General features: G+C 42.2%; 1 protein-coding gene across 2 annotated transcripts in view; it reads right to left on the bottom strand.

Moving 5' to 3' along the window:
* The window catches only part of BDNF (brain derived neurotrophic factor), a 39,546-nt gene extending 13,211 nt beyond the window's left edge, over positions 1 to 26,335 (bottom strand). Inside the window, exon 1 of one of the 2 annotated variants that reach the window (XM_021685880.2) lies at positions 26,287 to 26,335. The gene's annotated coding sequence lies outside the window, so the exon portion shown is untranslated. Of the gene's footprint in view, positions 1 to 25,163; positions 25,271 to 26,286 lie in introns of those variants that run through there. The other variant, XM_021685881.1, reaches the window with a different exon arrangement.
* Between the last annotated feature and the right edge of the window lie 311 nt (positions 26,336 to 26,646).

The following is a 26,646-nucleotide window of genomic DNA, read 5'->3' as shown; positions in this document are numbered from 1 at the left end:
ACATATTTAATCTAAGCAGTGGGATGAGGGATGTGTTTCTATCTACGTGGTATTTATAAGTAAACACAGTACTGGAGGTAGTGGTGTGTATGGGGGGGTGGATTTTGGGAGAAGCCGTGGGCAGCTGGATAAATAAGTAGTATCAAGCTTCTCTTTGTATTAAAAAATTATTTAAAATAATAGCTAACATTTATGAGCAGCAAGGTAGATAACCAAGTTATCCGCAGCTTACAGCTAAGAAAACTGAGGCTCAGAGAGGTTCAATAAATTGCCTAAAACTACATGCCCAGCATGTGGTAGAAGTGGAATTTGAACCAGAGATGGCTTGCATGCTTCTTTCCACATGGGGTCCGATGTGGATGTGGGCTTATATTTTGAGGGAGGTCTACTTGGCAGAGACAGCCTGCAAACCCTATGTATCAATTTCTTATTTATTTAAGCAAAGCCCTCTATGATCATTCCTGATAAGCAGTTTATTTACACACTAATTTCACAAGGTTGACAATCACTCTGTTTCTGCTTTACTATCTCTTCCCCAGATTGAAGCATTCCCTGAAGGTATCAACCATACACGCATACTTAACAGGGCATAGTGTCAACACAATGCACGGAGGTAATTTGTTTGAAATGTCATAACATTTTCCCCCGAGAAGATCTCACTGGGCCTCGAACAGAACCACATGCTTTTTAGATCACTAACCACAACTGCAAATACTCCTGTGTCAACTCCACTTGAGTAAGAATGATTTCAATCAGGACCCAAATACCAATGTGCCTTAAGGAAAAAAGAAAAAGAAGAAAAAACAACTTGTGACATAAAATCTTTCTTTTTAGTACCCCAACCTAATCCCCTCAAAATCTAAAGGCCTGGTTCTCTAGGCCACCCCAATTGTGACTCATGCCATGGTCCTGTTACTCAAGAACAGAGCTGAGGGCCTGAGATGGCAGTGGCAAAAAAAAGGTATGGCAGGACAATCTCAAATTTATTCTCAGGGAGTGGTTCATACAACTAGTTAGGACCACAAAGACCGCAGAACAGGTGATCCAACATGGACAGAGCAGCAGACTCTCAGATTGCGCCCATAAGAGCAACCAAGTTGAAACAGCCAAAGGAAAAAAGGTCATGGGGTGGAGACCTCACATGGGTTCCCTGCCTCCAAATGGGTACCTGGAGGCCCTTGGCATGAACCGCAAAGGCAAAGTGGACCCCACAGCCACACTCAGTGGATACAGAACATGTACCCAAGACGACATCCTGAATGTGTGCGGCAGGTTGGATGCATGATGGCACAAAACACCGAATACCTTGCTTCTGGCCACAGTCAGCCCTCGGACGATAGCAGACTTCTAGAGAAGCAGCTGCAAAGAGCCTGAGAGCAGAACTGGAAATGCCTGCTGTGAAAGCCTTCAGAGATACGGACAAGAGAAAACGTGTATTTGTCAGTGGTGTGTCAGCTAGCTTCTGGCAGTCCACCCTTATGCCCAGGAATTATTTTTTGTGTAGCCACATACACTCATCACTGCAACGCCGCACGTGCCACGAGGCCACAGAGAGGAAGAGGAGTGGCTTTCCCTTTTAAAGGGCCCCCTAAAAAATTCGATGAAAAAGAATGCCTGGGGCGCCTGGGTGGCTCAGTTGTTAAGCGTCTGCCTTCGGCTCGGGTCATGATCCCAGGGTCGTGGGATCGAGCCCCGTGTCGGGCTTCCTGCTCCACCAGAAGCCTGCTTCTCCCTCTGCCCCTCCCCTTACTTGTGTTCCCTCTCTCGCTGTGTCTCTCTCCGTCAAATAAATAAATAAAATCTTTAAAAAAGAAAAGAAAAAGAACGCTTGCTTGAATGGAATAACAATTCTGCCAGGCTCCTTTCACCACACTTTTCTATGCAGAACTAAAGGGATTTTTTTCCCCCTAAATACAGCACACTGTCTGCAGAGAAAAATAAGACTAAGAATCAGTCTTTCCAATGAGAATGATAGAGCCATGTGAACATGACCTGGAATATATGCTTTTTGAAATGTGGAGATGTTAGCTAGGCTATAAACCCTGTGTTTTTACAGGATCCCCTATTTGTATGATGCGGGAGACTGCCCGGCAACTCTAAAGGAAAAGTGTAACAATACCGTGTCATTGTTCAATGTTTACGCTGTACTCCACCAGCTTTAATTTATCTTAGAAAGTACTAATTATTCAATTACACATCTTCAGGAAAGTGCAAAATCGTTCCTCAAAAGTGCATCCCCTTGGGTGTGAAAGTTCTAAGCTCAGCAAGACCTGGTCTGTGATTTGGGATATATCTTCTGAACGCAGTACCTAAAAATAAGGTTAACAGCTGCGAAAAGAGCATCAAAAGCCTGGTGCACAGCGCGTTGTGGTGGAACAATGTCCTTTTCTGTTCCAATAAACACTGTTGTGGTCTTTATTATTGTTATTTTTTAAGATTTTATTTATTTATTTATTTGACAGAGAGAGACACAGCGAGAGAGGGAACATAAGCAGGGGGAGTGGGAGAGGGAGAAGCAGGCTTCCCGCGGAGCAGGGAGCCTGATGCAGGGCTCGATCCCAGGACCCTGGGATCATGACCTGAGCTGAAGGCAGACGCTTTAACGACTGAGCCATCCAGGCGCCCCTGTTGCGGTCTTTAGATCTATTATTGCTAGTTAGGTGAATAGTGAGTGCATGCTCAAACTTCCATTGCATGAGCTTCTGCAAGTGGCAACTGGGTCCATTCCGTGTGTGTCACCAGAGCTGGCATAAGCCCATGGCCATGGTGAAGCAGTATTTTTACTGGAATTGGTGTCTGCACCAAGTCTGGGACCGTGCAATATTCCCACTGAAAACTAGGGGCAAGGTGAGAGACAGAGACCTCACATAGAAGCTCACTCTCCATTTCTCATCTTTCAGATGGACACACACTCTGTTGTTGAGGCTATAAAGAAACAGCCATTCTTATACACTGATGGTGGGAACACAAAGGGTTTGAGCCCTTTGTTTTCTTTCTTTATTTTTTTTGTAAAGATTTTATTTATTCAGTTGAGAGAGAGAGAGAGCATGAGCAAGTGGAGAGGCAGAGGGAGAGAGAGAAGCAGACTCCCCACTGAGCAGGGAGCCCAATGCAGGGCTGGAGCCCAGGGTCCCAGGATCATGACCTGAGCTGAAGGCAGACGCTTAACCGACTGAGCCACCCAGGTGCCCCAGGGTTTGAGCCCTTTGCACGGCCCTTGGGGCATATCTATCAAAATTATAAATGAATTTTCCTGTTGACCCAGCAATTCCACTTCTGAGAATGTACCTATATAGGTAGGTGCACATTTACAAAATGATGTATACCCAACGTTAGTAACTGCAACAGGCATATAATAGCAAAAATACTAGAGATTGCCCAATTTCTAGTTATAGGAAAACATAAACTATACTGCATACATATAATAGAATCCACGCAACTGTAAAGAACAATTAGCTGCCTACATACTGAAATACAAAGCTCTCTGAAATATATTGGCAAGTAATAAAAGCAAGGTGAAGAACAGTATATGTAGGGTATATTACCTTTTGTTCAAAAAATGGGGGAAAATAGGGGCGCCTGACAGGCTTAGTCAGAAGAGCATGCGACTTGATCTCGGGGTCATGAGTTTGAGTCCCACGTGGGGCGTAGAGATTACTTAAATAAATACAATTTTTTTTTTAAAAGATGGGGGAAAATAAGGGTGCTTAGCTGGCTTAGTCAGTAGGACATCTGACACTTGATCTCAGGGTCATGAGTTTGAGCTCCACATTGCGAGTAGAGATTACTTAAAAATAATGGCTTAAGCAAATGGAGGGAACCTTAAAATAAATTTTTAAAAATGGGGGAAAATAATAACACATTCATATTTACTTATGTTTTCATAAAACACACTATGAAGGATTCACATGAGATTAGTACAAATGATCACCTATAGATGGTATGTGCTGGATGGGGAAACTGAGGCGGGCAACACACCTCAGTGCAGACTTTTTAATACTTGTTTGATTTTGAATCATGTAAGTAAATTAACTATCAAAAAATTAAATTAAAACTAACCAATTTTTTAAAAAAAGTTTAACCCAGTGACTTCACTTTTGACGCTTTTTTTTTGTTTGTTTTTTTTTGTTTTTTGTTTTTTATTTAAAGATTTTATTTATTTATTTGAAACAGAGAGAATGAGATACAGAGAGCATGAGAGGGAGGAGTGTCAGAGGGAGAAGCAGACTCCCTGCCGAGCAGGAAGCCCGATGCGGGACTCGATCCCGGGACTCCAGGATCATGACCTGAGCCGAAGGCAGTCGCTTAACCAACTGAGCCACCCAGGCGCCCGACTTTTGACGCTTTTGACACCAATGCTCTGGTACAACAGACACTCAAGAAATTTATGCCAGTTCCTTTGTTATGTCCCAGTAGTGACTAAAATCAAGAAGTCTCAATTTCTGGGACATTTTCTGGAAGAAACCAGTACAAGATGGGGGTAGTTGGGTATAGAGGGCAGTCCCTGGGACTGGGGAATGAAGACCTGAGTTCTGGGCTTGCCTTTCCCACTGGTTTTTAAGTTGACCCTATGAAATGGCTCATAATCAGCCATTTTTTAACCAACAAATTCGGCAAATTCATAGGTGAATCTTCATGGATGAGCCAACTGAAGGACCCTGCTGCCTCAGCTCTGTGACGGGACGATAAAAAATCTCACCTTGTCTGACTCATAGCATCATGCCAAGGGTCATCAACACATGGAAAGGGGCTTTATAAACTGGAAAGGGCAACTGTACAAACAAATGTTGTTAACCACACCACCAGCCTGAGGGGTGATCATAGCCAAACATAGGAGGGGAACAAGACCCATTCCCAAAAGTTTCTGAGACACTGAGATAGTGGGGGAGTGGAGGGGAAATCTCCAAAATAATCTTGAAATGTCAACAGAAAACAAGAGTGGGCTGACAAAAACAGACTTGAAGAGGAAGACATGTGGTTAAATGACTCCATATGTGGTCATCTACAAATGAATATACTGGAAATCCCATAAACCTAACAGGGAAATTAGGGAAACATGACATATATGGGAGCAAACTTTAAGGATACAGACTTTAATAACAAATGCAAGATCAATGTCAAATCCAAAATCCAAATTCAAATCCAAAATGATGGTGCTTGTGATCAGTAGAGGTGTCGGAGACAGATGCCTGTCACACACAGGTAGGCCTCCAACTTTCCTCCAAAATCAGATGTAAACTTCAAACATTTCTGAAAATACTCCCTAGGGGACCTTTTACCCCAAATTTAGAGACTGAATGAAAAACCATGCTTTAAAAAGGCAAAAAAGACAACAAACAAACAAACAAACAAAAAACCTTCTCAACTCTGTATGTACCGTCATCTGGAAAGCAGAGCTCCCATTAAATGGATGGTCAAGGCCGCACCATGATGTTAACCTAATCAGAAAAATCCAGGGGTGGCTTTCCACACCCTCCTGAAGTGCAACATTCCCAGAGGCAGGAAATAACTACAGGAGGAAGTTCACTGGAGGTGCTCTACTTGGTACTGCTACCTAGCCGCCTGGGAAGAACCCAGAAGGCTGTATGGATGGAACTCAGAAAAAGAAAGCAAAGAATGCCTTTCTATTTTGATTAAAGAAGGCCCTGTGCAAGGTGCCTGGTTCCAGCTGGGTCTTAAGTAGTCCAAATGGTGCAGCAAATTCTGGGATCACCTCTTAATGAAATGAATCTTGACTTTAGGCCATTCTGAGAAATTCCAATCCCTCTTTGGGTCAAATACAACGTCCTCACCTCCACCTCCAGAAACGTGGTCTCACAGCAGACCATGCTTCCTTACAGAAATTTCTCTAGGGGGCTTTCTAACCTATAGTATTTCAAGTCAGAGTCTCTTCTTGCTTATGAGTGGTAAACTATCGCTGATTAAGAAAGCATTACATACATTTTAATGATTCATTTATTTATTAAAAACTTAGAGTTTAGGGGCGCCTGGGTGGCTCAGTCATTGAGCGTCTGCCTTCAGCTCGCGTCATGATCCCAGGGACCTGGGATTGAGCCCCGCATCGGGCTCCCTGCTCGGCGGGAAGCCTGCTTCTCCCTCTCCCACTCCCCCTGCTTGTGTTCCCTCTCTCGCTGTGTCTCTCTCTGTCAAATAAATAAATAAATAATCTTAAAACAAAACAAAACAAAACTTAGAGTTTAGATGTACTTGGTTTAAGGAAAATAATTTTCAAGGCTGCTTCATGTAAAGTGGGAATAATCAACTTGGTAACTCTTATTTTTTTTTTTTTAAGTAAGCTCTATGCCCAACATAGGGCTTGAACTCACATCCCCAAGATCAAGAGTCAAATGCTCTACTGACTGAGCCAGCCAGGTGCCCCTTGACTGGGTAACTCTTAATGAAGTCTTCAAGTGACTGAATCCTGAGTTTAAATTGTCACTGACTTTTTTTTTTTAAAGGCAGTGATATTTTTTCCATTTTTAAATTTAAATTCAATTAATTAACATATAATGTATTATTGGTTTCAGAGGTAGAGGTCAGTGATTCATCAGTCTTATATAATACACAGTGTTCATTACATTATGTGCCCTCCTTAATGTCTATCATCCAGTTACCTCAGCCTCCCACCTCACTCCCCTCCAGCAACCCTCAGTTTGTTTCCTATGATTAAGAGTCTGTTATGGGGGCACCTGGGTGGCTCAGTCAGTTAAGCAGCTGCCTTCGGTTCAGGTCATGATTCTGGGGTCCTGGGATCAAGCCCCGCATCGGGCTCCCTGCTCGGTGGAGACCCTGCTTCTCCCCCTCCCTCTGCTTGCCACTCTGCCTACTTGTGCTCTTTCTCTGTCAAATAAATAAATAAAATCTTAAGAAAAAAAAAAAAGAGTCTGTTATGTTTTGTCTCCCTCTCTAGTTTTGTCTTGTTTTATTTTTTCCTCTCTTCCCCTATGATGCTGTTTTGTTTCTTAAATTCCACATATCAGTGAGATCATATAATTGTCCTTCTCTAATTGACTTATTTCACTTAGCGTAATACCCTCTAGTTCCTTCCATGCCATTGCAAATGGCAAGATTTCATTTTTTTGATGGCTGCATAATATTCCATTGTATATATATACCACATCTTCTTTATCCATTCACCTATTGATGGACATCTTGGCTCTTTCCACAGTTTGGCTATTGTGGACATTGCTGCTATAAACATTGGGGTGCACGTACCCCTTCGGATCCCTACATTTGTATCTTTGGGGTAAATACCCAGTAGTGCAATTGCTGGGTCGTAGGGTAGCTCTATGTTCAACTTTTTGAGGAATCTCCATCTGTTTTCCAGAGTGGCTGCACCAGCTTGCATTCCCACCAACAGTGTAAAAGGGTCCCCCTTTCTTCACATCCTCACCAACATCTGTTGTTTCCTGAAATTGTCACTGACTTTTAAGTATAACAAGAAAATCTGAGACCTACAGAGGTGGGTGCTGCCGGCAGCTTTCAAGGAAGTGTTTCAGCGTTACCCCAAATGGTCAATTTTACACAGTTAATCAATTAGAGGTTCACAAATCAAAAACAGTTCTTAAAAAAATGTTCATGGGAACACAGGGACAATGAGGGGACACCTCCAAGGTATACATCAGAGTCAGGGATTCAAGCTCATGTTTTATCAGCAGAGCTCTGGTCGTATCATTGAAGTGGAAGGTCGTAACCAGCTGTGTTTCTGTCCTTCTCTCATGTGAAGAAACTCAGTGGTAGACCATGAGTATTCCATGAGGAAAAAAATCTCACAAATATTTTTAAAGCTCCATTTCTGCCTTTTCTCCTTTCAGAGACACAAAGGTCATCCATCCTTCTGTGTCTGGGTTATCTGTGAAAGCCTTTTATTGGGGTCAACACATCAAACTCACAGCTTAGGAGAACTAGGACTTAGCCTTCTCCTAACATTTGCTCTTTAACAATCTCTGAGCACAGATGCCAGGGACACCAAGATGAATGAGGCAGAATCCCTGCCTTTGGGAGCCTCACCGTTAGAGAGAGGGGATGGGGAACAGGTTTGACACAGATTAAATCAACAACTATCGCTCACTGTAAAACATGCTGTCATTTGCATGTGCCCAGGAGCAGTCCCAAAAGAGGGAATGGAAGGGAGAAGGGGTGACAGAGAAGAGGAGGCTGTTGACTTAGGTTTTTGTTCAGTATAAATCATATTCTGTAGAGCAAAAGATTACGTTATCTGATCTGTTTAACCTCTTAGCACCTACAAGCCATAAAGCAAGAAAAATGCCCATAAAGAGTTCAATGTTGGTGAGCTTCTGGGGCATGTAAGCTGGAAATCAAGACTCATTTATGGCCACGTACCTAGAAATGATTTCCCATTCACAGTGCTTTCCTAGCTGAACATGACAATGCCGAAGTCTTTCCCATGCGGGAGGGAAATGTTGACTTATTGAGCAAGTACCCTGTCACCACCTACTATGCAGTGCACGACACCTAGGCTTTCAAAGGGTTTACAACTTTAACTGCAGAATTAAGACTAAAATACATGGCTGTTGAATTACTGTATTGTACACCTACAACTGTATATAACACTGTGTGTTAACTAATTGGAATTAAAATAAAAACTTAAAAAAGACTAAAATACATGGGGGGGGATAAAAGCTAACTTGTAAGACAGCTGTTTTGGGACAAGGACCCTAACTCATTCAACTTTGAAAAAAATTACCATTTCTTTACTTCCTACTTAGTAGTACCTATTTGGGGTAGCCGTACCTCCTCTCTTTGGGATCTGAATTGAGAACAGAATAGGAACACACTGCCAAGAAGAAATCAAAATACAGAGTCAGCCTCATGTTGGCAAAGCTGGATTAGAAAACATGATGGGCATAGGTGTTGGCCTGAAGAAGCCAGCCCTGCATTTACTGCTTATTGCATCATGGCTAGAATGCCAAGAACCTACACATTTGGACGTGGTCATCCCACAGAGCAAGAGAGCGGTGGGCTCAATCTCAGCACCAGCAGTCCGTTGCTTTGATTTACATAGTGTATACACTCTAGGATAGGCCAGGTTTGGTAAGGTCCCACCAATCAGCTTAATCACCACTTCTCACAGAGAGGAGCAAGTAATGGGGATGAGAGAAGACCCAGAATGCTCCTCTGACCTAACCCTTCTCTTGTGCATTTTAGGAAGCAGGTGCCATTGTGGAATCACAGGTTGAGGGGAAAGTATTTCCCTCAACATTACTCAAGCCATGGAGAATTTAGGCAATTTGCCCAAGATCATAGTCTAGTAAGTGGCGGACCTGGAATCCAACTCCATCACTCCAGCTGGGTCTTGAAGAATGAGTAGGATTTAGATGGATGAAGGGGGAAGAAAGTAATTAATAAACAAATTAGACTCCAAAGATTACAGCAAAACAGAGCCTCCGTCTTGTCAACTTTGGTATAAAGTGGAGCAAATTTAGGCAGGAAGCATGTTAATAAAGTTTTTAATTGTCTTGATAATAAGTCACAAATGGTGCTATTTAGGGCTGGAAAGTGCCAACAGCAACAAAAGTGACTGAAATTCATTTAGCCCTTACTACGCCAAGCACTGTTCTAAGCACTTTACTAGTATTAACACATTTAATCTCTACCACTACCCTGTCAAGAGGCTGAGGCACAGAGAGTTTAAGTGATATGCCCAAGGTCACACTTCTAGTATGTGGTGGACCTAGAATCCAACTTGATCATTGGGTTGGGGAATATTGTCCCAGGTCTTCTGCTCTCAAGGAAGTTTCTGAGGAAGTATCTTTGAAGTCAGAAAATATCTTCAATAGGCCTACTATCTCAAAGCCTCTGGACTTCTGATTATTTATAAGGCCGCAAATCCCTTCTAACTATGCACTAATCCACGTATTTGAACAATGAAGTAAATGACAAGTCTCTCTAAATCACAGGATATTCAATTTATTTGGCTTTTCATTCAGCAATTCTTAAACTTTCCTGCATATCTGAACCACCTGTGGAAGTTTCTAAACATATGTCCAGGCTCTGTCCCAAACCTACAAATCTTGAATCTCAAGGACTAGCACCTGTTATATGCATTTTTTTTACAGTTTCAAAGGTAATTCTGATGATCACCACATTGGGGAACTCTGCTCTGTTATGGTCTCCAATGGTTCACTTACCAGGATCCTCAGCTTTAAGTAAAATTTTAACAAAGAAGCTCAAGGAACAAGACATCAAAAAATCATATATTCTGTTCCTCTCTCTTCAAGAGTTTTTTTTCCTTAAAAAAAAGGGGGGGGATAAATTTAAAAGCCCTTTAAAATAGACATTTTTTAAATCTTCCCATCATCATTTTCCTCCTTGGCACAGAGAGGTCGCCAATCTCTGCTCTATAGAGTAGACACTAGGCCAGGGTGACAATACTGGCCTACACCAATGCCAGATTCCCATTAATGTGCCAATGGTGAAATATGGTTTCTTACCTGAATACTGTAGGTTATGGTTGTGGACAGTCAGCGATGGCAAGAGGGCTAGGTTAGAAGTCACTGAGTTGTAATCCTTGCTCTGGTTCTATAGCTATGTGTCTTGGATCAAGTTATTTAGCTACTCTGAGCTTCAGCTTCCTCATCTGTTATGTGGGAATAATGTCCACTCCATCTTTTTCAAAGGGTTATTTGTAGGATCAAATGGAATGAGACATGAGAATGCATTTTCAAAATATGAAACAAGATTTTGGACAAGATTACTATTGAAATGTGCAGCCTTGTCTACATATGATGTTAGCCAAGAAAATCATGTAGGAATGTTAGTGATGACAAACCAACTGAATTTTGGTTCCAGTATCAATGCTTACTGCATTAGGGCAAGTTTTCACATCCTTTAATAGTGCTTAGAATAGCGATGGTGAGAGTTCCCCGAGATTTTTACATGAGACCGACTCTGAAGGACAATCAGAGGCTCTGGAATAATAAAGCCTTCCAACTTTTAAGAGAGTCATTCTCAGGAATGTGAAAACCAGAGGAATATAGTGATATTTTAGGAAAAGCAGTTTAAAATAAATTTTGTTAATGATGATACATTTTAATGGTTAATAAAATCTTTACGCTAAGGTCATCCTTCCTTGCTTCTCAACTGTTCCACACCTACAATTATTTCTTTTTTTAAATTTTATTATGTTATGTTAATCACCATACACTACATCATTTGTTTTTGATTAGTGTTCCATGATTCATTGTTTGCGTATAACACCCAGTGCTCCATTCACGTGCCCTCTTTAATATCCATCACCAGGCTAACCCATCCCCCCACCACCTTCCCCTCTAGAACCCTCAGTTTGTTTCTCAGAGTCCATAGTCTCATGGTTCGTCTCCCCCTCCAATTCACCCCCCCTTCATTTTTCCCTTCCTGCTATCTTCTTCTTCTTCTTCTTTTTTTTTTTTTACCAAATAATATATTATTTGTTTCAGAGGTACAGGTCTGGGATTCAACAGTCTTACACAATTCACAGCGCTCACCATAGCACACACCCTCCCCAATGTCTATCACCCAGCCACCCCATCCCTCCCACCCCCCACCACTCCAGCAACCCTCAGTTTGTTTCCTGAGATTAAGAATTCCTCGTATCAGTGAGATCATATGATACATGCCTTTCTCTGATTGACTTATTTTGCTCAGCATAATACCCTCCAGTTCCAACCACATTGTTGCAAATGGCAAGATTTCATTCCCTTTGATGGCTACATAATATTCCATTGTAGATATATACCACATCTTCTTTATCCATTCATCTGTCGATGGACATCTTGGCTCTTTCCATAGTTTGGCTATTGTGGACATTGCTGCTATAAACATTGGGGTGATGTACCCCTTCGGATCCCTACATTTGTATCTTTGGGGTAAATACCCAGTAGTGCAGTTGCTGGGTCGTAGGGTAGCTCTATTTTCAACTTTTTGAGGAACCTCCATACTGTTTTCCAGAGTAGCTGTACCAGCTTGCATTCCCACCGACAGTGTAGGAGGGTTCCCCTTTCTCCGCATCCTCGCCAACATCTGTTGTTTCCTGACTTGTTAATTTTAGCCATTCTGACTGGTGTGAGGTAGTATCTCATTGAGGTTTTGATTTGGATTTCCCTGATGCCGAGTGATGTTGAGCACTTTTTCATGTGTCTGTTGGCCATTTGGATGTCTTCTTTGGAAAAATGTCTGTTCATGTCTTCTGCCCATTTCTTGATTGGATCATTAGTTCTTTGGGTGTTGAGTTTGATAAGTTCTTTATAGATTTTGGATACTAGCCCTTTATCTGATATGTCATTTGCAAATATCTTCTCCCATTCTGTCGGTTGTCTTTTGGTTTCATTGACTGGATCATTCCCTGCATATTTTCAGACTACAATGCTTTGAAACTAGAATTCAATCACAAGAGGAAAGTCAGAAAGAACTCAAATACATGGAGGCTAAAGAGCATCCTACTAAAGAATGAATGGATCGACCAGGAAATTAAAGAAGAATTTAAAAAATTCATGGAAACCAATGAAAATGAAAACACAACTGTTCAAAATCTTTGGGATACAGCAAAGGCAGTCCTAAGAGGAAAGTATATAGCAATACAAGCCTTTCTCAAGAAACAAGAATGGTTTCAAATACACAACCTAACCCTACACCTAAAGGAGCTGGAGAAAGAACAGCAAATAAAGCCTAAACCCAGCAGGAGAAGAGAAATAATAAAGATCAGAGCAGAAATCAATGAAATAGAAACCAAAAGAACAGTAGAACAGATCAACAAAACTAGGAGCTGGTTCTTTGAAAGAATTAACAAGATTGATAAACCCCTGGCCAGACTTATCAAAAAGAAAAGAGAAATGACCCAAATAAGTAAAATCATGAATGAAAGAGGAGAGATCACAACCAACACGAAAGAAATACAAACAATTATATGAACATATTATGAGCAACTATATGCCAGCAAATTAGATAATCTGGAAGAAATGGATGCATTCCTAGAGATGTATCAACTACCAAAACTGAACCAGGAAGAAATAGAAAACCTGAACAGACCTATAACCACTAAGGAAATTGAAGCAGTCATCAAAAATCTCCCAACAAACAAGAGTCCAGGGCCAGATGGCTTCCCAGGGGAATTCTACCAAACATTTAAAGAAGAATTAATACCTATTGTTTTGAAACTGTTCCAAAAAATAGAAAGAGAAGGAAAACTTCCAAACTCGTTTTATGAGGCCACCATTACTTGATCCTCAAACCAGACAAAGACCCCATCAAAAAGGAGAATTACAGACCAATATCCTTGATGAACATGGATGCAAAAATTCTCACCAAAATACTAGCCAATAGGATCCAACAGTACATTAAAAGGATTATTCACCACAACCAAGTGGGATTTATCCTTGGGCTGCAAGGTTGGTTCAACATCCACAAATCAATCAACGTGATACAATACATTAACAAAAGAAAGAACAAGAACCATATGATCCTCTCAATAGATGCAGAAAAAGCATTTGACAAAGTACAGCATCCTTTCTTGATCAAAACTCTTCGGAGTATAGGGATAGAGGGTACATACCTCAATATCATAAAAGCCATCTATGAAAAACCCACAGTGAATATCATTCTCAATGGGGAAAAACTAAGAGCTTTCCCCCTAAGGTCAGGAATGTGGCAGGGATGTCCACTATCACAACTACTATTCAACATAGTATGAGAAGTCCTAGCCACAGCAATCAGACAACAAAAAGAAATAAAAGGCATCCGAATCAGCAAAGAATAAGTCAAACTCTCACTCTGCAGATGATATGATATTTTATGTGGAAAACCCAAAAGACTCCACCCCAAAACTGCTAGAACTCATACAGGAATCCAATAAAGTGGCAGGATATAAAATCAATGCACAGAAATCAGTGGCATTCCTATACACCACCACCAAGACAGAAGAAAGAGAAATTAAGGAGTGAATCCCATTTACAATTGCACCCAAAATGGGAAGATACCTAGGAATAAATCTAACCAAAGAGGCAAAGAATCTGTACTCAGAAAACTATAAAATACTCATGAAAGAAATTGAGGAAGACACAAAGAAATGGAAAATTTTTCCATGCTCATGGATTGGAAGAACAAATATTGTGAAGATGTCAGTGCTACCTAGAGCAATCTACACATTCAGTGCAATCCTATCAAAACACCATTCACTTTTTTGAAAGAAATGGAACAAATAATCCTAAAATTTGTATGGAATCAGAAGAGACCCCGAATAGCCAGAGGAATGTTGAAAAAGAAAAGTGAAGCTGGCAGCATCATAATTCCGGACTTCCAGATCTATTACAAAGCTGTCAACATCAAGACAGTATGGTACTGGCACAAAAACAGACACACAGATCAATGGAATAGAACAGAGAGCCCAGATATGGACCCTCAACTCTATGGTCAATTAATCTTTGACAAAGCAGGAAAGAATGTCCAATGGAAAGAAGACAGTCTCTTCAACAAATGGTGTTGGGAAAATTGGACAGCCACATGCAGAAGAACGAAACTGGACCATTTCCTTACACCACACACAAAAATAGACACCAAATGGTTGAAAGACCTAAATATGAGACAAGAATCCATCAAAATCCTAGAGGAGAACACAGGCAGCAACCTCTTTGACCTCAGCTGCAGCAACTTCTTCCTGGAAACATCGCCAAAGGCAACGGAAGCAAGGGCAAAAATGAACTACTGGGACTTCATCATGATTATTTCTAAAAACTATGCAATGGGAAAAATTTCATGTAGAAGTATCTCCTTTATCAAGTTCCATTTGTGAATACTCTGAACAAGCAGATGAACACAACTCTCAATGCAAGAGAACGGCCAAGGAATGGGCAGGAGGACAGTCATTTTCATGAAAAAGGAAGGAAGATTTAGGACTCTGGGATTTGTACTTGTTGACTTTTATCTAGAAAAATAGTTTTCCATCTGGGTTTTGCAGAGCGGGGTGTCAAGGGGCCTCTTGCAAGTGACAAAACTGATCAAGGCCAAAGGGGCAGGACACTGATGTTCCCACCTGTAGTTTGACTAGAACAGCACTGCTTATTCTTGTTTTACATACTTAGGTTCCGTATATGATTTTGTTAGAGGGAAAAAAAAAAAAACAGCCCTACAATTTACTTATTTATTTATATTCATACTACTAGTTTTGAGGTTAGTGGACATGTGTCTATCTCTCTGAGTTTGTCTCAAAACGCAAAGCATAGAGTGTTCTCTGACACTATTTATTTGCTGCTTATTCTAGCTGCCCTGCTCAGGAGTGTAAACGAAGGCTGGGAGCATGGCAGCAAGTATGGTGTAGGAGAAGGAAAGTGGGACCTATTACCCCTTCTTGATCAACTTCCTGATTTTTCTGAAATTCACAGAACTACGTGAAAATTTGCTTCCTTGTTATATATCAAGAGGTTAAACATTCCTTTCTGAGTTGATGGTGCCAAACTGCTCATAGTTATTATACTGGCATATTTACATGACCCATGAACATCACATATGAATTCTTAGTTCTACCACACGTTTGAGCAAAAACACCTCCTGACTTCACCATGAAAGGAGATCCTATGGATTAAAAAGAGGTTTTTAGTAAACTCTAAAGACATACATTACTAAATTTAAACATGTTACTGACTAATCTTTAAAGGCAAGATAGTATTCACTAAACTGATTTTTCCATCTTTTCCTTACTCAGCATAATCATGAAAGCAGCTTCCAGGAAATGGAAGCATCCTCACAATTTAAATTTATATACATACAGCATTTATAAACACTGTCAAATGAAAGATACATTCCTGAATACTAAGAGGCCCAAACATGTCCTCGTATGTAAGGAAAAAAATCCATCATCAAGTCAGTGGATATGAACCAGCATCTCTGGTTCAGAAGTTCTACTGTGGCTTCTACCAGCATCCAGTACAAAGAGTTCCTCGTGAAATGTCTTCTAGCAGCAAAATGTTTAAGACAAAATTCTAACAAGCATTTTTGTCTTTATCTGAATACAAAATGACACCTGAAAATCAAGGGATAAGAAAGATCAACCCTTAAAAGAGAAATAAGTTATTTTAAAATGTTATAGACCATCACTGAAAATACAGTATGGATAGGAAGTCAGAGAATTTGCTCAACACATTTTTTTCTTCTAAAGACCAAGCCTCTTTTGAAGTGAGTATATGAAAAGGTAATGGAAGCCTTATATGGAAAAATCAGTGGAGTTCCCTAACAGGTAGCACCTAAAGATGGATGGATCGATACAGGGAAAAGAAACCCCATGTAGCCCAGTGCCTGGCACCCCCTGGGCACTCAATTAATGCTTGGTGCATTAATGAGTAAAATAATCATCCCCGGTGTATAACACTTTTACTTTTTTAAAAGAAAAGCTTTGAAACAGGAGAAAACATAAACCATAAAATATGTGATGTTCTAAAGGGGATGTAAATAGTAAACTGTTTGAGGGGCGCCTGGATGGCTCAGTCATTGAGCGTCCGCCTTCGGCTCAGGTCGGCTCAGTCGTTAAGCGTCTGCCTTCGGTTCAGGTAATGATCCCAGAGTCCTGGGATGGAGCCCCGCATAGGGCTCCCACTCAGCGGGAAGCCTGCTTCTCCCTCTCCCACTCCCCCTGCTTGTGTTCCTTCTCTTGCTGTCTCTGTCAAATAAATAAATAAAATCTTAAAAAAAAAAAAGTAAACTGTTTGATACACTGACAATATGAATACTTGAAAGCAGTCTGAGAGATCGATTGTAAAGAATAAATATTCATGAGTACTGGAGTGGGTTGTGCACCCCATAGTCTAGACTTGCATTTTGATAACACATGCATGTTAATTTCCAACTATTCTACCCAAGAGCAAAATAAGTTATAAAAAAGAAACTTATGTTGAAACCTGATGGGTTGGGGAAGGGGTCCATTTCTTTGACATTTTATATTTAAAAAGAGAAACTCTGGAACAAACTGTCATATCTCAAGATCTCATGGTTCCCAGAAGGGGAAGGTGAATGTTGAGAAGGTTTTTTTAGTTCAGCCGCTGAACTCTCTAGAAAATCTAATGTCAAAAGTTAATTTCTTAAGCAATTTGGGCATCTGAATGTGATCAGGCCTCTTTTTAGAAACATTCTGCTTAGTCTAATCCAAAGGAAAAAAAACTACTTTTGGGAATCCATATGAAAGTATGGAAAAAGTAAAGTTTTTTGCAAAAAAAAATGGGAAGCATTTCTGATACTCAATTCACAAAGCTGCAAAGGTAGAGGATTAGAAAACAAAGATACGTAATTGTCATTATTAGGATTGTATGTTAACTAAAAATAGGGAGTACACTTTATGATATGATCAATGTATATGAAAAACTTAGGAGTACAAAGGTACTTCAGATCCCATATACCTAACTCCAACCTCCCACATTAGCATGCATCCTTTCTAAACAGTTTGCAACCTCTGCTTAAACATCTATAACAGGAATGGACCATATCCTAAGAAGGTCTCTTTTTTTGTTAGATTATAAATCCACCCCCCCCATGAAGTGTTTTGTATGCAGTAAGCATTCAATATTTGCTAAAATTAAATGGAACTTAAAATACTTCTAGACACTATGTACAGTTACCTACATTTATATCACTGGTCCTAGATCTGCTCTCTGGGGTGACACAAAACAAACCTACTCCCTCCTCCACATGTGAAGACTGTCCTGTAAATAAGGATGTCAAAAACATCACACATGCTGCCGCAAACCCCTCAGCCATGGTGGGCATTAGTAGTCAGAACATTCTTTCTCTTTTGAGCCTGGACAGCTTCAGAATTCTTCTTAAGCCAGCATTCCACGTAGCCAGAATCATGTGATGGGAGTTGCTAGAGAGACAAAAAACCATTTGCCATTTGGGCCTAAGTTTTTCTGTCCCCAGCCACCCATTCCAAATTCCCTCAACCATTCCTCACATGCAATGATTTCAAATGCCCTGTGTATCTGTGTCACCATGATCTCAACAGATGAGAGCAATTTCAGTTCCTTGAAGATAATATCCTATATATAGTCTCTCTAAAAAGTGAAGGAGAATTATCAGCTTCCCCATTTGAGTGTTACGCTTCTCCTAGTGCAGACCAAAATTGCAGTAGCTACGTTCACCGCCCGTAGTCACACCACTGGCTCACACTGGTCCTGTGATGATTTAAAACATCTAGGTTTCCTTTCTATAGTCTGGTAAGTCATCCCCCCAAACCTTTTCCCAACTCCCTACTCTCTCCTGCATTTATACAATTGATTTTAACTAAATCATACTATTTTACATCTAAGTAAATGTAAATGATCCAGATTCTATGATTCAACAGAATGTCTCCTGGCTTTAGGTTTCTTTCTTTCTTTTTTTTTTTTTAAGATTTTATTTTATTTATTTGAGAGAGAGACAGAGATAGTGAGAGAGAGCAGGAGTTGGGAGGAGAGGGAGAGGTAGAAGCAGGCTTCCCGCTGAGCAGGGAGTCCGATGCGGGGCTCGATCCCAGGACCCTGGGATCATGACCTGAGCCGAAGGCAGACGCTTAACCATCTGAGCCACCCAGGCACCCCCTGGCTTTAGGTTTCAATATGATAACCATATCATCTGTGCCTTTAGATATATTATCAGCCAGCATGTTAATGCTGGATGTACTTTCCCAGTGTCACGTACGTAAGCCAGCACCTTTGACAGTTTGGTCTAGGAGTGAGGCCTGGGACTCGGCCCAGCATCCCTTCCAGCGGCCTGAAGCAAACTGCTTGACCTTCAGATTCTGTATGATGTAAAAGAAATTTATCTGTGTTTAAAAACACTCCCCATAATTCAAGAAATAAACAAACATGTGGGAAGACAGAGAAACTTGTTTCAATTTGGGCATAGTTTCAGTTTTCAAAAACACAGGAAGGCAGAAAGAACAGAAAATGCAGTCAAAGCTGATGCTAGCCACTCCAAACCCAAGACTGATTAGATTCAATCTCATGTGGCAAAAATTGTACTCAGTGAGTTTCCTTTTTCCTCCTTCTCTCTGTCTCTCGTTTTTTAGTATTTTTTTCCTGAAAGTTTTCCACACCTGATTGTTCCCATGCATGACACAAAATACAGACAATATAATGACTTTCTTTGGTGATCTGCTTACTGGAAAAAACTGGCACTAACTTAACATATACTGTTAAAAAAATACACACACACACAGTTTTCCATTCCCTGAAGCACAATAACTGACATCCAAAACTTTGAAAACATTTTAAACGAAAATCCACCAGTAAGTTGACAGCTGCTACTGCGTACATCAACTCTAACCTTCCTATGTTCCAAACATGATGAACTTTATAAAAGAATTGTGCATAAGAAATTTCAGAACTAAGCCAACTAAAGGACATCAACAACCGGTAGGTAGCACTACACTTTCTTCCAACTTCTGCTCCTGTGCCAGCAAAACAAGCATTTTTCTGCAATAATGAGATTTCTTCATTGTCTACATTGCTAGTCAGACTCTGAAGCAACTATTAATCAATCTACTTGTCCATTCAACAGTATTTGTCCAAGTGCCTCCTCTGCTACCAGCACCGTTTTGGATGCTATTGTGGGAGCATGCAAAAACGAGTTAAACACAGATTTTTGTCATCAAAGAATTTTAAGCTAATTTGCAATTATTGGTTCCTGGCTCCACTACTATCTGTTGGTGCTGGCTCAGATGTCTATCTTTATCTATTCTAAGGCTGAGGCAGCTCTTATAATTTCCTTCTCCTTGTCTATTTTTCCCCTCTTACTTTTTTGGCGTTTAAAGTCTTGCTACATATATGACCCTATATTTTATTCTTAATTCTCCTCAAATCATTAAAGTTAAAATTGGATCTCAGATCAAAGACATTCTTCAGGTCTCTCTACTCAATTTATTTGGTGTTATTGTATCTCAGAAAGTGTAATGAATTGCCTGTAACGAGTGAATAAAATCAGAACCTTTGTACTCAATGCTTCAATACATATTACTGAAAATAATAAGTGTTAAAAAAAAAAAAAGAAAGAAAGCCAGCCTTTATTCCTGGCAGGCTAATCTACATTTGGCTACTATATTAAAATGCTAAAATGACTTAGTGTATGCAGTGAGTTGAGGATCTGCCAGTTTTAAAATCTCATCTACAATCCCAAAGGCATAAACAAACCTCTACGCCCTCCCGCCCCCACACTCACCAAATCTGAATAGGGTAGCAAGCAAATCCTAGTAACTGTAGCCTTAAAAGTATAGCCTGAAAACAAAGGGCTCATATGGCAAATGAACCATTTGGCTTGGTAAAGCTGGTGATTTTGTTCTCTAGGTGGCACTATTACTTCAACTTTTGATGAGTTGCTTACATTTCTTGAAAATGCCGTTGTTTTTTTTTTTTTTGAATTTCCATTGTATAAATCTTAATTTTACACACACTGGTTGTAATTAAATGACAGGCTGTCTTCTAGTTTTATTTTAATAAGCCAGTTTGAAGTTAAGTGATTTCTTACCATATAATTTTACATTTCCTAATTATATTGTCTTAGAATTAAGGCATCTTCCTTTGCCCACCCACCTCCCTCTAAGTATGCAGAGGCATGTCAAAAACACAGAAGGTGGTCATAAAGCTTCAGTCAGACCAAAGGAATCAAGATGAAAGCACATTTAAGAGCTACTAGGTTCTGGGAGCTTTCAAAATCAGGACATTACTACCATGACAACCAGTGAAAAGTTCTTTCAAGTGAACCTTTAGGGAAAACTGCATAATGTTCTTTACTCTCTGGGATCTTTGGAAATAAACTTTTGCTATATTATGGCTGTCACTGAAGCTCGTAATTTTACTCTGCTTCCCCCTTGTCACTCTCCTGGTCCCGCCCCCGGCCCTCCCCCAATTCATTTAAAGGAACCCATCCTCAAGCTTCAGACCATGTGCAAATGAGAATCAAGGCAATGAACCACTTCTTAGCATCCAGCATATCTGGTCAGATTTGTTTCACCAAGAACCTAAGTGTCCCAGAGTCTGAACTTGAATTTGAGTATCTGCAGTTAAATGAAAGCTTCCATACTTCTTATCTGACCACATTCTCGCGTTTTTCTACAGAAACAGAATACCTTTCTGTTCCACTTAGGGAACACACCCATTTACCACTCCCTTACCCCCAAAAGTTTTTCAAAATCAATATATTAGTGAGCTTCATTGTTTCATGTCTGCCATCAAGAATGATTCCATATATTTAATAACTGGGTCCATGACTTATTCTAACGCTTTAGTCTAAGTGTTCTGGAAAGCCAGAGATGTGTTTAAGTATAAAATTATTTAGGACTAAACAATTATATGCCTTCAGTGGAAGTTTAAGGGGACTTTGAGGACACACATGCCTGAGCTTAAAAATACCAAAGCTTTTTTCTGTGTCTAGGGTTAAATCCCATATACAAATGACATACGGATTTCATTTGCCAACATCATTTATTGCTTAACATTACTCCATGCTGAACAGAGTAAATGGATGCAGAGGGTAACCAATAAGTTTGCTCATTCACTTTTGAAGCCCATCTGGGTATGTTATTCATCCTAGTAAAGGAAATTTATCACAACGCAACTTAATGTGATTCTTGTTCAAATGATTTCTTCCTCCACTGAACATCCAGCATTTAAACCTAGAATTCCCCTGAATTCTCCGCTCCATTCCTTTTTAAAATGCAATTCACAGTTTGAGATTACAGAGCCTGCCAGTGGATGAATGGCTGCTCTAGATGGCTGAGAGTCCTTCAATTAAGCAGCAATTTTGCAATTAGTGGAAACTGAGTGCTCCATAACAATCGTTTGAAAACAAGTTGAGAAAAGTTAGCAATTACCCAATTAAAGGGACATATTCACTCGCATTTGGCTGAGCTGGCCCCCTCACACAAATTGCAATCTTCCATACAGGGAGTTGAAAATTATGTTTCAACCATTAAAATAAATTTGCTATTATAGACATCAAAATGGGAGTGCCTTTCATTTTAAAAGATCTTCAGAGTTTAGCCATCATACAATTTCCATGCTGTTTTCATTCACGAAATCGAGAATTATTCTCTCTACTCTGGGACTAACTTCCTAGATCTTAAAATGTTAATGAACTGCGTGCATATGACCTTTCCATTGTGTATCTTCAATATTCTTGAAGTTTAGTAGAAGAGTAAGTCCGTAATTGAGACCCAAAGCTGCTGGCTGTTACATTCCACAAGTTCACTAACTGGATATAGAATATAGAGCTCTGTGTGCTCCATGCGTCTGAAGTGGGGGGTGGGGGAGATATTTACAGAACGGTTTAAACACAAACGTAAAAACATGTAACAGAGCTCTTTGCTATTATCAGGTGGATGTTGGACGTGCCCAGCTTGCTGTGTGTGCTCAACTACAAACCAGAGCTATTTATGTTTGAAAAAAAATGAGATTATCAATCATCTGCATTTGACTACTGAAAAGTTAAGATTCCAGGAAGAAGGGAATAGCTTATATTCTAATGGTGCCCCTATTAAACAGGAAACCAAAGGACTTTAAGCCAGGATTTTAGAAATTTGCATTTACAGGATTTCCCCCTCCTGGTAAATCACAATGAGCCAGCAATATTCCAGCACCTCCCCACCCCACTTTGGCCATTATGAGCTTTAGACAATTAATTCACTTAGTACAAATGAATCATTTGCTTTTTAGGCAAATGATCCTTTACCCAGTTCCTCTTGTTCGAAAGTAAAAGTTATACTTACTGAGAAGACATCCTAAAACAGATTTCCTTAATGCTTTATTCTGTGGATACTTAAATGTTGACCTACTTTATACCTTAAATGACCTTAAATATCACCTTAAAATAAACATGATTTCCAGTTACTAATTCAGTTCTGAATGGGCTATGAATGGCTCCAAAGGTATGTGAAAAATTACTCTGTTATTTTGCTTTTAAAAAAATGTGATGTCTAAGTGTGTATGCAATGTTCTAATGCTTCAAAACATGTACGTACGTCTTGTTTATCTGGAAATCATTTCTTTCTGCTTATATCATTTATAAATAGAATACGTTCTGTAATAACTTAAAATAGCCCTTCCTACATAACAATTCTATCAAAATACTTACTACCAGTCTGTATTTACCAACATTTATCACATTTTGCAAAATAATGTAGAAAAAAAAAAGACAACGATTTTATGGCCCTGGAATTCCAGTAATGATGACCAACGTGTTTTAAATTCCAGTAAAAGTTATGGTTACATTTCAACAAGTGTCTATTTCTTTTCTCTTACCTCTGCTGCTAGCCCAGAGGTAAACTCATAAAAGAAAAATCTTAAGCAAGGTGTTTGCAAAATCAGGGAACAGGAGTTAGTGAGTGTTTTAAAGGGGTGCTGGTCCCAGGGCCAAGAATTGGCAATCTCTATGTGCAATGTGTGATGTGATCTATTACGTGCAACAACATGGAGCAGTATGTGCCATAATCTCAGAAACTTCAAGTTAAAAATGATGTTTTGCAGGAGGTAAACATTGAGGGTTCCCACACTTAGACGAAATAAATCTGTAATTATACCTCAATAAATAAAAATATTTTTAAAAAGTATATAATTTTAGACCAAAATAGCTTTTGACCTTATAATAAACACATACAGAAATAAACTTTTGGATAAGAATAGAGAAGGGGTATTTTCCAAGAAGTAGAGCCAGTTTGAAGATCTTATTTAATAGCATAACACGTTTTATATGCAGTTTAAAAACAACAACAACATTCCCAATTAGACACTGGTTTGCTTTAAAAAGATTACTGTACTAGGAGAATTAATAAACATTCAGAAATATGATTTTCTTTGCTTCTGGCCAAGAACAATCCTGCATTCTTGTCAAAAAATGTTCACTGGCTACTACTGACATTGTGAGGGGTAACTATAAGATACCTGGAGAACCCAGAAATAAGATCCAGGGAGCCCTAACACCACCAACTGCAGTCCGTCATAACTCCCCCAGCACGAGGAAAACTTTTTGCTTAGGTGCCAAAGAAGAGCACGGGTCAAATACATCCGAGTCGGGAGTCAGCAGCATCATTCAACAAGTCCCTCCTACCAGCTCCCGAAGGGATCCCGGAAAGTCATCCCTTACCACTTCCCCACCCCCAGCCTCCCGGCCCCCAGCAGCTGCTCTGGGTAGCTTGGCCGGCAGAGGGCACCCTCTACCTTCCCTAGCACCAAGCTCCCTGCCCCCTCCTCCTCGCCCCCCCAAGCCCAGTCCCTCCACCCCGCTCCACCCCGCTCCACCCCCAACACAGAAACACAGCATCCTCCGACCGCGAATCCAATTCACTCCAGCGACCCCAAGACTTTTCTCTCCTGGGGGTGCCCCCAGTCTGCAATTTCCCTTCTCAGCCCGTCGGGCATAAAGCCCCCAAACCCTCAGCAATTTCTTTCCAGGCGCAGCTCACCCATTCCTTCTTCCCGGCTTTGCATCCCCAGAGACCCACCCGAGTCGACACCCCATCCTGCTCCCGAAAGTCAAAACTTGTAATTCCCTGGAAGGTGCTCCAAGGGAGGGCCGCGAGATGGGGTTAAGTGTGGGCGCAGCCAGCCCCGGAGTCCCGCAGCCCCTTTCAGGTCCGAGCTGCAGGAGTGTCTCAAGTTTTCCGAGATATACTGGCACTGGACCTGTGTAAGTCCGCTTTGGTCTCAAATCCCGAGGCGCAGGTGACCGTGTGCAGCCTGGCTGGAGCCCCGGGGGCGGTGGTGTGGGCTGAGGGAGCAAGGGACCCCCCAAAATCTGCGCGGGGACCGCCAGCCCATAGGAAAGATACATATCCCAGCTCCGACACAGTCACTGCAGTCAGGGCCCCGACAGCTGGCGCCCTAAATCTCTCACGACCCCGGCTGTGCTAGGGGAGGGTTTCGGCGGATCCCCGGGGCGCCGTCTCCGCTCCTGCTACGCAGCTCCGCGTCTCCTCTAGGCTTTTTCTCCCCCACTTCAGGGCTGCCCGGGGTCCCTCTCCCTCGGGGGGTCCTGGCTGCCCTCTGGGCCGGGGGATGCCGAGGAGAAAGCTCCGCCGGAGCAACTCCAAGTCCCCCTTTTCCTGGAGGGGAGGAAAGGAGTTCCAACCTCTTCCCACAACTTCGGGCCCCCCCAGCCAACTTTCCCCCGCGGACGGGCGGCTCCCGCGCCAAGCCCCACGCCTGCTACTCGCCTACCTCGGAGTCCACACAAAGCTCACGGGTCCCCGGCGGAGGAGTCACATCGTTATCTCGCTCCTGGCCCCTGAGCCCAGCCCGGATCCCCGTCGCGGAGCCGCTGGCCGCCGGCCCCACAACAGCGGTGGCAACTGCAGTTCAAGTGTCTCATCAAAGCTTCCCAAGGAGGAGGCGGGGGGCGCGCCGGGCCGGCTTCTCAGCCCCGCCCGGGAGCCCGCGGCGCGACGGGGGGCGCGGGACAGCGAGCGGGCGGGTGCGCCCGGGCGCGGCGGCGGCGGCGGCGGTGACCGGGAGCTCCAGCCTGCGCCTCGAGCTCCGGTCAGACATTATTTAGCTCTTCGGTTGAGCTTCGATTGGTCAAACGGCGCCGCCCCCCGCCCCCCTCCCCCGGCTCGCCCGCGCCACCGATACCCGTGCGGGGCGGCCGCTTAAAGGGAACGCCGCGCCTTTTCCTCGCTCTGGCTCAGCCCCTGGGGCTCCCGGGGCTCCCCGGGTCCGTGCACCCGCCTCCACCTGTCCTTGGGACCCCGCGACGTGTCCCCGCAAGCCCCGCGCCCGCCCGGGGTTCCGGGGCAGGACGTACGCGCCGCGCCCGCTGCTTCGAGGAGCGACCTACCCCCGCCCGGGGAAACCCCGCATCCGCGCCCTTCGCGGAAACCCAGGCTGTGCGCGCTGGGGCGGGAAGGAGCTGGTGCGAATCGAGCGCCCCCGGGGTCTTGCTCCCCTTGCTTGCAACTCCCTCTGCCCTATCCCAGCACCCAAGTTCTGCGGGAGAGGGCGTGCATTTCCCGGGCCAGGAGACACACCTTCCCGCACCTTCCCGCACGACGGAGCTGCAAACGCGAGCACACAATGAAATCGCACGGAGCATGGGGGCTATTGGTTTACTCCGCTGCCTTAAACACGTCGGCTTAAACAGAGTTCGTGCACTGACCTCTCCAGAGTTTGCCTAATAGGAATTCAATCAAGATAATAAAGGCATTTTTTATTAATGAATGCCCCCAGATAACGTTACATCAAGTTACTTGCTCCAGCCAGTAATGACAGACCTCACTAAAGCCAAACGCTTTCTAGCAGACCAGAGAAAAACGGAAAGAGAAAGAAAGAAAGAAAAGAAACCCACCTTTTCAGTCACTACTTGTCAAAGTAAACATCAAGGCAGCTGCTCTGGGGAAGACTTCGGCCCCAAAACTCCCAGACTCTATTATTATTTTTTTTTTCACGTTCCCTTTGGTTAAAAAGAAGTGGGGGGTGCGAGTCTTTGGTGCCCGGTATGTACTCCTTCTGTTCTGCAGCAAAGAAGTTAAATTATTGATAGTGGAAATTGCATGGCGGAGGTAATACTCGCACCCCCTGAGCGAGGAGCTCCATTTGATCTCGGCAGGGGCAGGGAGATTTCATGCTAGCTCGCCAGGGGGAGCGGCAGCGCGAGCAGCCCTCTCCGCGGTGAATGGGAAAGTGGGTGGGAGTCCACGAGAGGGCT

This window comes from Neomonachus schauinslandi, chromosome 11 (genome assembly GCF_002201575.2).
Source record: "Neomonachus schauinslandi chromosome 11, ASM220157v2, whole genome shotgun sequence".
Classification (NCBI taxonomy): Eukaryota; Metazoa; Chordata; class Mammalia; order Carnivora; family Phocidae; genus Neomonachus; species Neomonachus schauinslandi.
This window is presented reverse-complemented; position numbering and strand designations above follow the sequence as displayed.